The following is an 8,159-nucleotide window of genomic DNA, read 5'->3' as shown; positions in this document are numbered from 1 at the left end:
TGACACCACATCTCTTGTACAAGTAGCTGAGTACCTTTTTTACTTAGTACAGTTTGGTACTAAGCTTTTCTTTGGATAATCTGCAGTAAATTTTTTTGTCACAAACTGAAGTTGAACAGGTGACCTGTACCACAGGGATGGGGCAAATCCTTAATGGTGCAGGGAAACAGAAGCTGCTGTGGAGTGGGAAAATAAGAATTCATATATGTTTATTCTAAAGGTAAACATCTTGTCTTAATGTAATATATTTGTGGATGTGGTCCATGCATAATTTTGATGTGAGGATCCTTAAATATTTTTAAACAATCATTATCTATGGAGTAGAAAATCCTTAATATGAACCATTCTTACCCCTCAGCAGAGCTGAATACAGGGGAGACATATTCTCTTCTATACAGCAATTATATTTTTCAGGATCCCCAAAATCTGACATTGAACTGGCCAAGAAAAGAGACAAGTCTCTTGCTTTGGTAATGGATGCCAACTTCCCACCTGTCAGACAACTTCAATTAACACTTGGCCATGTCTGGTTTGCAGATTTATTTCTCTTTCTGCTTTCAAAATAAAGTAAAAGATCAGAAAAGGTACTTGAGAAATAAGAGAAAAGATGTCTGAAAAATGCTGGTTGTTGTACAAGGTGAAATTGAGAGACAGAATTTGCTTTGTTTGCTTATGTGGGGAGTGGCAGAAGGAAGCAGGACCACTGAGGAGCCATGGCATCATTTTCAAGTTATAGGATCCTCTTCTAAGCCATTTCAACAAATGCTATATGCTGAGTTTGCATCATTCTTCTCTGCATTCTCATGGATACTCTCTTGTGCAGAAGCTGCTGGAGCAAGGAGCCAAAACATAAAGGCCTCCTTTAGACAGCTGAACTTCTGAAAAGGTTAAAATCTAAAATGAATTGTAAGTTTAGCCTGTGTACTAGGCCCATGTAGATACATTTTGCCTGGAACAGTATTTTTGATGTGTATTTCTATAGGCAAAGTGAGAGCTGAGACCCTGGCTGTGCAGTTTACCCTGCAGAAATCATGAAAAGCAGTCTCTTGCCTATTTTCTTCTTCAACAGGTACCACAGAGGGCTGTGATTCCAAAGCAGCTCTCAGTGACATGTGTCTGCATCCTTCTGTGCAAAACTGAGGAGCAAGAACAAAGCTACAAACCAATCAGAGGTGTGGAAGCTGCTTCAGATCTGCAGACACTTAAATGAATAAATAACCAACCATTCTACCATTCTTTGCCAGTGTGACCCTCGTGCTTGTGCTAAGTGCAAGGATGTTTTTATGCCAAGCAGAGCAGCATGTCAGAGAGGAGGCTGGTTCTCATTACAGTTCCCTGCAATGAACTATACTGGAAAAGAAATTTTAGACTTGTAAACTCTGCCTGCATCACACAGGCACACTGCTGTGACACCTGACTGGGAGGACAAACTTCTCAGATAAATTACTCAAAGGCCATACACTTATTCCTTTTAAAAGACAGGAGGAATAACCCCCAAGGTTGATCAAGCTATTTCTTTCTGTCCCTTTGTTATTTTCCTAGTATCTCTGGACCTGAGCCAATGTGTCTGCTGTCCACCCAAGCCTTCCCACTGATTTCTCTGGGGCTTGGATGGGGCTTTCCTGTCATCAGGATTTGTGCTGACCTCAGTCTGCCATCTCATCACCCAGGTTCCCAGGAACTAAGAATAGAAGACCTCAAGCAACATGAGGGAAGAATTCAAATTAAAATTGCCTGGGACTGGTCTCAATATGTGTTTTGAGGTAACTGTTAGTAAGACATGGCTTCAAATCCAAACAAAGGGGAGATGTCTTGGGACAACATCCCAGTGTGTGTTTGAAGAGCATCATACACCATGAAACTGAAGGCTTTGGGCAGTGCTGCTGACTTAACAATACTAAAATACAAAATGGGACTGTGACTGAATTTAAAATCTGACCATATTTCTTGTTCTCTCAACTTTGCCAGTATACATTACTGCTGCTTCTTTTTTCTGGGAAAATAGGGAATGCAGACAAACCTTGAAGGTGGAACTTTGTGCCTCAGGCAGCTGTGTGCAAGTGGCCCAGGCATAAATCCTGTGTCACACAGAATGGCACAGAGAGCATCCCAGCCCTTCCCAGACTTGGACACCTTGCATTTTGTCCTGGCCCAGAACTCATGCTCTAAAGGTGATTCCTTGCAGACCAGCAGCCTTCTACTTTCCCATCACCTGTGTCACCTCCAGTTTTGTACAAAACCTGTCAAGCACAAGGGAAAAAAAATGTCAGTGACTGTTTCAGTCATCTGGTAAGACCTTGTGTCTGAGATGGAATAGCACAGAACAACATCAGAGCACAGCTCGACTTGAGCCCAGTGGGTTTGACTAAAGAACTAAAACCAGCAAAAAAATAGAAGAATAAGGTTTGGTTTAATAACCACAATAAACAGCTACTAACCAGGGAGCAATCCAGAGGTTCCCATAAACCCAGGAGCTTTGCCAGGACACTGAGGATATCCAAAGCTATATTCTCAGCTGGGAGAGCAGGGGGGCCAAGGGTATTCCTCAACTCATCCCTTTATTCACACCTAGGAAATGCCTGCTGTTGACAGCAAACACAGGAGCCACCCCTCTTTCACAATGTGCAAACCCACACTCAGGGAGGGAGCTGCACCAGCAGAGTGTCCCCCAAAACTTCTGGATTTTAGGAGGAGCAACCACCTTCTCTGTGGATATGCTCTGCCTTTGGGAGCCTCTCTTCTGCTCCTCAAGGGCTGTGATTGCTCCAGGGAAGGAAGAATTTTTTTTTTAATCATGTTTTTAGGCTTGTGCTTTATTTATTATAATTTTTATCATCCTTTTGAAAGGAGAGGTTTAGTAGACCTTACAGGATTTGAGTCTTTGCATTTTTGCTTGTTGTTTTTTTTTTCTGTTTGAATGAGACAGACCACAACATTGAAAAATAAAGTTTGGCAATACCCTGCTAGATTTAAAAGAGAAGGTCTGGCATACACATCTTCCCTTCAGGGTTTTGATTTTCCAGGTATGAGCCCTGCAGCAGAGGAGCCAGATCATTTGGCAGTAATGCAAAGTGTGGCATGGTAACACTTCTGTTCACACAAACCTTGCACACACAGAGTTTTGCTGGAGTGCAGGTAAATATTTAATAAAAGTATAGCTGGGGAAACTAAGATTGCAGAAATCTGGAAGGTGGCTCCATGGGTGCAGAAGTGGTGTGAACATCCCATTGGCACAGGCAGAGCTGTGGTCAGGAGAGTGAACCCTGGGGCTCAGCTCCTTGGAACTGCAGAGAGCACTGAGCCTTCTGCCAACCAACCCCAAAATTCACCTAACCACTGATTCCTCAGCCCTGCCTGTTGATGAGTCACCTGCTGTGCTCCTTACCCTCATCAGGTTCCTGTTTTCTGCTCTGTTTAGTAAACTCTGATGTGCTAAATAGGTTTTTTCCTCTCCACTCCCAGTGTCATTCTGCACCACAGCACCTCAGTGCCACACAGTACTGATGAGGAGCAGTGCATTGACTGCAGTGTATGTTGCTCATGTTCTTCTTCACTGTTACAATGACTCATTATTCACAGTGTGTTTATGTAATATCATAAATACCAATCTCTGGTATTTATGCAGCATAGTATTTACTTGGGCAAGTTGCCACATGTACTAGAGAAGTAAACAAAGAGCCATTCTTCAGAGGGTTAAAAAAGTCTTAAAATTAATCCAATTTTCTTTCATAAGGCACTCCTTGTTATTTTACCTAAAGTGGCTCTTTAAGATATACAGTATGATAAAACACAATTCCTGGGAGACGTAATTATGGTTCCTAAGAGACTGGTGAATAAACAATCAGGAATAGAGTGTTTGTTTTCCCTAGGTTTTTCTTAACTATTAATGGAAGGCATAAAAAAAAAATTAAAAAAAAAAAAAAATGGAGAGGAATGTGTTGGGGTTGATAAATGATAAAAAACCTGAGGAGCACACTTCATTGAACACCCAGGATTTCTGCCTAAAAGCAGCACTATTTGATTTGATTGCAAATAATCCTATTTTGCTAATGCGTTTGCAGTGAGGGTAAATACCACAGTGGATTCTTTGTTTTTCATATTTACTGTACTGTGTACATCAATGGCACAATGTGTGTTCTAAAGAGCTTGCCTGGTCTCACATTACCTTTAACACAAACAGCTTCCTTCCACCAAGGGTGACAGAATCTTCTGTGTTGTATGAAATGTTCTGTCTGACACCAGTTCCTAATGCTTGGCACAGTGCAGTGCTGAACACTTGCCTAGGAAATCAGGGACACTGCAGCCAGCCTTGCACTGAAAACCTGGAAGGTGGCTAAAGCTACATTTGAGTCAGCAGCTGAGGAAACCCTCTTTGCCACCTGTGTATACCAGAATGCAATTGAGCCAGCTGCAGTGTTTAATAATGCTGGTCCACACAGAGCTATTCAAGTGATTCATCACCTAAAACCAGAGGTCACCTCTCTGTATCAGTAAACCAGACCAATGAAACCAAGCTATTAGCTCAAACTGATGGTGTGAATCTCCAGCTTGTCACCACCAGTAATATGGAAGTAAGTGATGAATTTGTAGGACCCTCACAGAGGCACAGCTCACAGGTCCTGGGCTGGCACCAGCATCTGCCACTGCAGATTTTTCATCTCAGGAATATAATGATCATGTGCTATTAGTTATAGCAGATATATGTGTTATTCTGTTAGCAGAAGCAGACATAGACCTTGCAGTCCTCCCGTGGCAAGCGGATGTCAGAGTAATAGATCACACTGCTGTAATTAATACTTATTATCTACTAATTTCCTTAAAGAAAAAAGGCAACACAAGTATTGATAAAGTCAATTTTGTGCCAGATCTGAAGTAAATCCCATTTCAGGCAGAAAAGCACACAGCTCATCAGTTACTGCCTAAATAATGGGCATCCCTTGCCTCTTTCTGTCCTGCACATACAGCTTTGCAAAAATGGCTACAAGAAAAATATATGCACAGATTAATCTGGTCAAGCTAATACATGTTCCTATCTTAAGAATTTATTAAAGTGAATAAACATGCTTGATGTGGTAATTAACCCCACGGAAATAACAAATCTTGCCTTTATAGGGTTGTGTTTGTGCTGCTGTCATTAAGGACCATTCAGTATTTCCAAACTGGAAGCAGACCTAAGGTTAAACCTCAGCAAATGATGGGGGAGGATGCACAGAATGGGGATAAGGGACCCTGGCAGGGGTTCACTTGTCACTGGTTCACTTCCTTGAGAGTCCAGAGAAGGCAGAGAAGGGAAAGAGAGCAGCAATAAAACACATTGAATCCTACAATCTTTGGGGCAGTCTCAGCTTGGTACCAAAAAAAAAAAAAAAAAAAAAAAAAAAAAAAAAAAAATATATATATATATATATATATATATATATATATGTTATATATGTATACATATATATATATATATATATATATATATATATATATATTTCCAAGCTCTTCAGTCATAGCTCGTTTTCCCTGCCCAGGCACAGGAGGGTTTGCCCACCCTGTGCTGTGCTGGCCATGCCCTGCCCTGCAGGCTCACAGGACATGGGTTGCTCCTGCAGCTGGGTTCCCTGCCCCTCAGCCTCTGCATGCTCCCCTCCTGGTTGCTGAGATCTCCAGGAACCATTGCACAGATTTCAGTGGGCATTGGGTCAGTTTAAAGTTTCCAAACCAGACTCTGGAGTGGACACACAGTGGCAGATTGGCCCTCAGGCTGAACCAGGGTCCATCCTGCCCTGGTTTTTCTAGCAGCCAACACCAATAGTAATGCAAGTCTATGTCTAAAAGGAAATGCCCTCAGATTGCCATCAGTGTGATGTCTTTGCAGGAAATCTGCATTAGTGCAGTCACTCTGATGGAGTGGACCTTCAGTGACTTCCCAGAGCTTTGCTGACCTCTGCTATGGCATACAAAGGTAAGCTGTAGTTAACAAATGAGTTTCTGTGTGCACTGGTCTCTCTGGGGAGGAGATCCACAGGGATGCCTTTCTGTTCAGGACACTTTGTCCTAGAGAAGGTTCAGTTGGTGAATATCCTGCAGCCACCCAGACAGGAGGGTGCTGGAGGGATGAGTCCTCATGGGTCAGCACTGCTTGTGAGACAAACTCTTCTCCTCTTGTGCTCCAAACCCATCTTGTCTTCTGGCTGCACTGAAGACAAAATGATCACCCAAGAAAGACAGCACAGCACAGCAAAATTGAAAACACATTTAGCAATTTGCATACCTTGCATGCCATAGAACACCCCCAAATCCTGGTGGAAATGTGCATAATGTGCCAGACATCATGAAACCAGGAACTCCCCTCCCCATAATCCCTTGGGACCAGAAAGTTTCTGATTGTTCTCCAGCTTCCCCATAAAAGCTTCATTGTTAGTGCAGCCCAGCCTTTACCAGGAGTCATGGCATCGGGCCACAGCCTCCAGGGACACTCTCAAGCTGCACAAAACAAGTTTTTCCAAACAGTTTAAGTATTTCCCAGCCCAGACTCTCACATTCTAGTTGTTTGTGCAGGGACAGTAACCCACCAAGCCCTGCCTAAAATACTGGTTGTTTAAACTCCACAGAGACATTTTTTTGCTAACATTCCTTACTGCTGTAACCTCTTGACCATTTAAAGCTACTATTAATGGGCAGATTCCATAGGCCTAATGTCAAGGAGCCATGCCTGCTGAAAAAAAAAAAAAAAAAAAAAAAAAAAAATCAGCAATCAGACAATAGATACGTAATTGCTGCTTCCTCTGGACCATTATTGAGCTCACAATTCCTTAATTTAATTGGACTTTGCAGCAGTCCATGGGATAGGTGCAGCATCAGCTGACCAGCCCTTAGCAGCAGTAATATTTGTGATGGCAGCAGTGAAATGTGCTCAGTGGGAGCTGGCTGGAGTCAGTGCACTGGAGAGTCCAGGAGCAGCAGTGCCAGGGTGCCAGATCAGTGCCCAGCTGCCTTGCTTGGTGCCCAAGCCCCCAGCACACGGGCAGGTCTCCATGGCTGCACTTTGGACAGCATTTGTCCAAGCTCCTGTGTCGAGATTTTACTCTCTTTTCTACTCAGGCAGCATGATAATGGGAAGAGGCCATCACAAAATTGCTTACTGCACCTTTTTCTCCCCTGGGAGTTGTGGAGTGATCACTCAGTGATGGTGTCAAGGACACAGGCTGGGTGCAGGGATGGTTCTGATGGCAGCAGGTAGAAGCTGGGAGGGATGAATGTCACTGGGACACTGCAGAGGCTGTGAAGGTGCCTGTCTTGCACAGTGCTCATTTGCAAGAGGACCACAGTTAAAAACCTCATGATCATAGCTCAGGTTTCCCTCTTCCCACCAGAGAGAGCAACAGTCTCCTCCTCTCCAGGACATTTCTGCAGCCTCAATAGGCTCTGCATGAGCACAATCCATCAGCACAGGGCTGGCAGCCTCTGGGGATGTGATCAGGGTCTGCACACACAGCAGCAGCCTGAAGCTCTCTGCCCTTGGGGATGTGATCAGGGTCTGCACACACAGCAGCAGCCTGCCCTCTCACCCTGGCCAGTCCTGAGCTCACCTTCCATCCCTGCAGCACAGAAACCAGAGCAGGCTCCTCAACATCCCACACCTTCCCCTTCATTCTAGTCCTAATCAAGCCAATCGTGGCATTCATTTGCTAAATTAGCAGGAATTAGTGAAATGCTGATTAAAAAAAGGAATGACAAAGCCATGGACACTGTTCATGATGGATTTCTCTCCCAGCCCTTTGGAGGCACTGCCATCTCTGCCCTGTGCTGAGGTCAAGCCATTCAAAGTCACAAGCACAGGTCACAGGGACACTCCAGCCACGGTGCCTTGGCTTCCCCAAACATCCTGGGGGAAAATAGCACTGGTTTGAGTCACCACTTAGTGCCATGGAGTGTTTGGTGCTTTTTAGTATGGGGCCCTTCAGAAAGTGACTTCTAAATGACTTGCTGTGCAAAGATAATAAAACAAACAGAACTGGAGCTAGAGAGGAATTTCTGGAGTGCTCAGCACCAGTCCTGGCTTCTGCCATGGGTCCAGGCAGGCCCTTAATGAGCCATGGCAGGCTGGTGAGTGCCAAGCAGGCATAGATCTTTTAGAGATGCCCAAATACACACTGCTGTTTAAGGAAATA

This window comes from Oenanthe melanoleuca, chromosome 11 (assembly GCF_029582105.1).
Source record: "Oenanthe melanoleuca isolate GR-GAL-2019-014 chromosome 11, OMel1.0, whole genome shotgun sequence".
NCBI classification, from domain to species: Eukaryota; Metazoa; Chordata; class Aves; order Passeriformes; family Muscicapidae; genus Oenanthe; species Oenanthe melanoleuca.
This window is presented reverse-complemented; position numbering follows the sequence as displayed.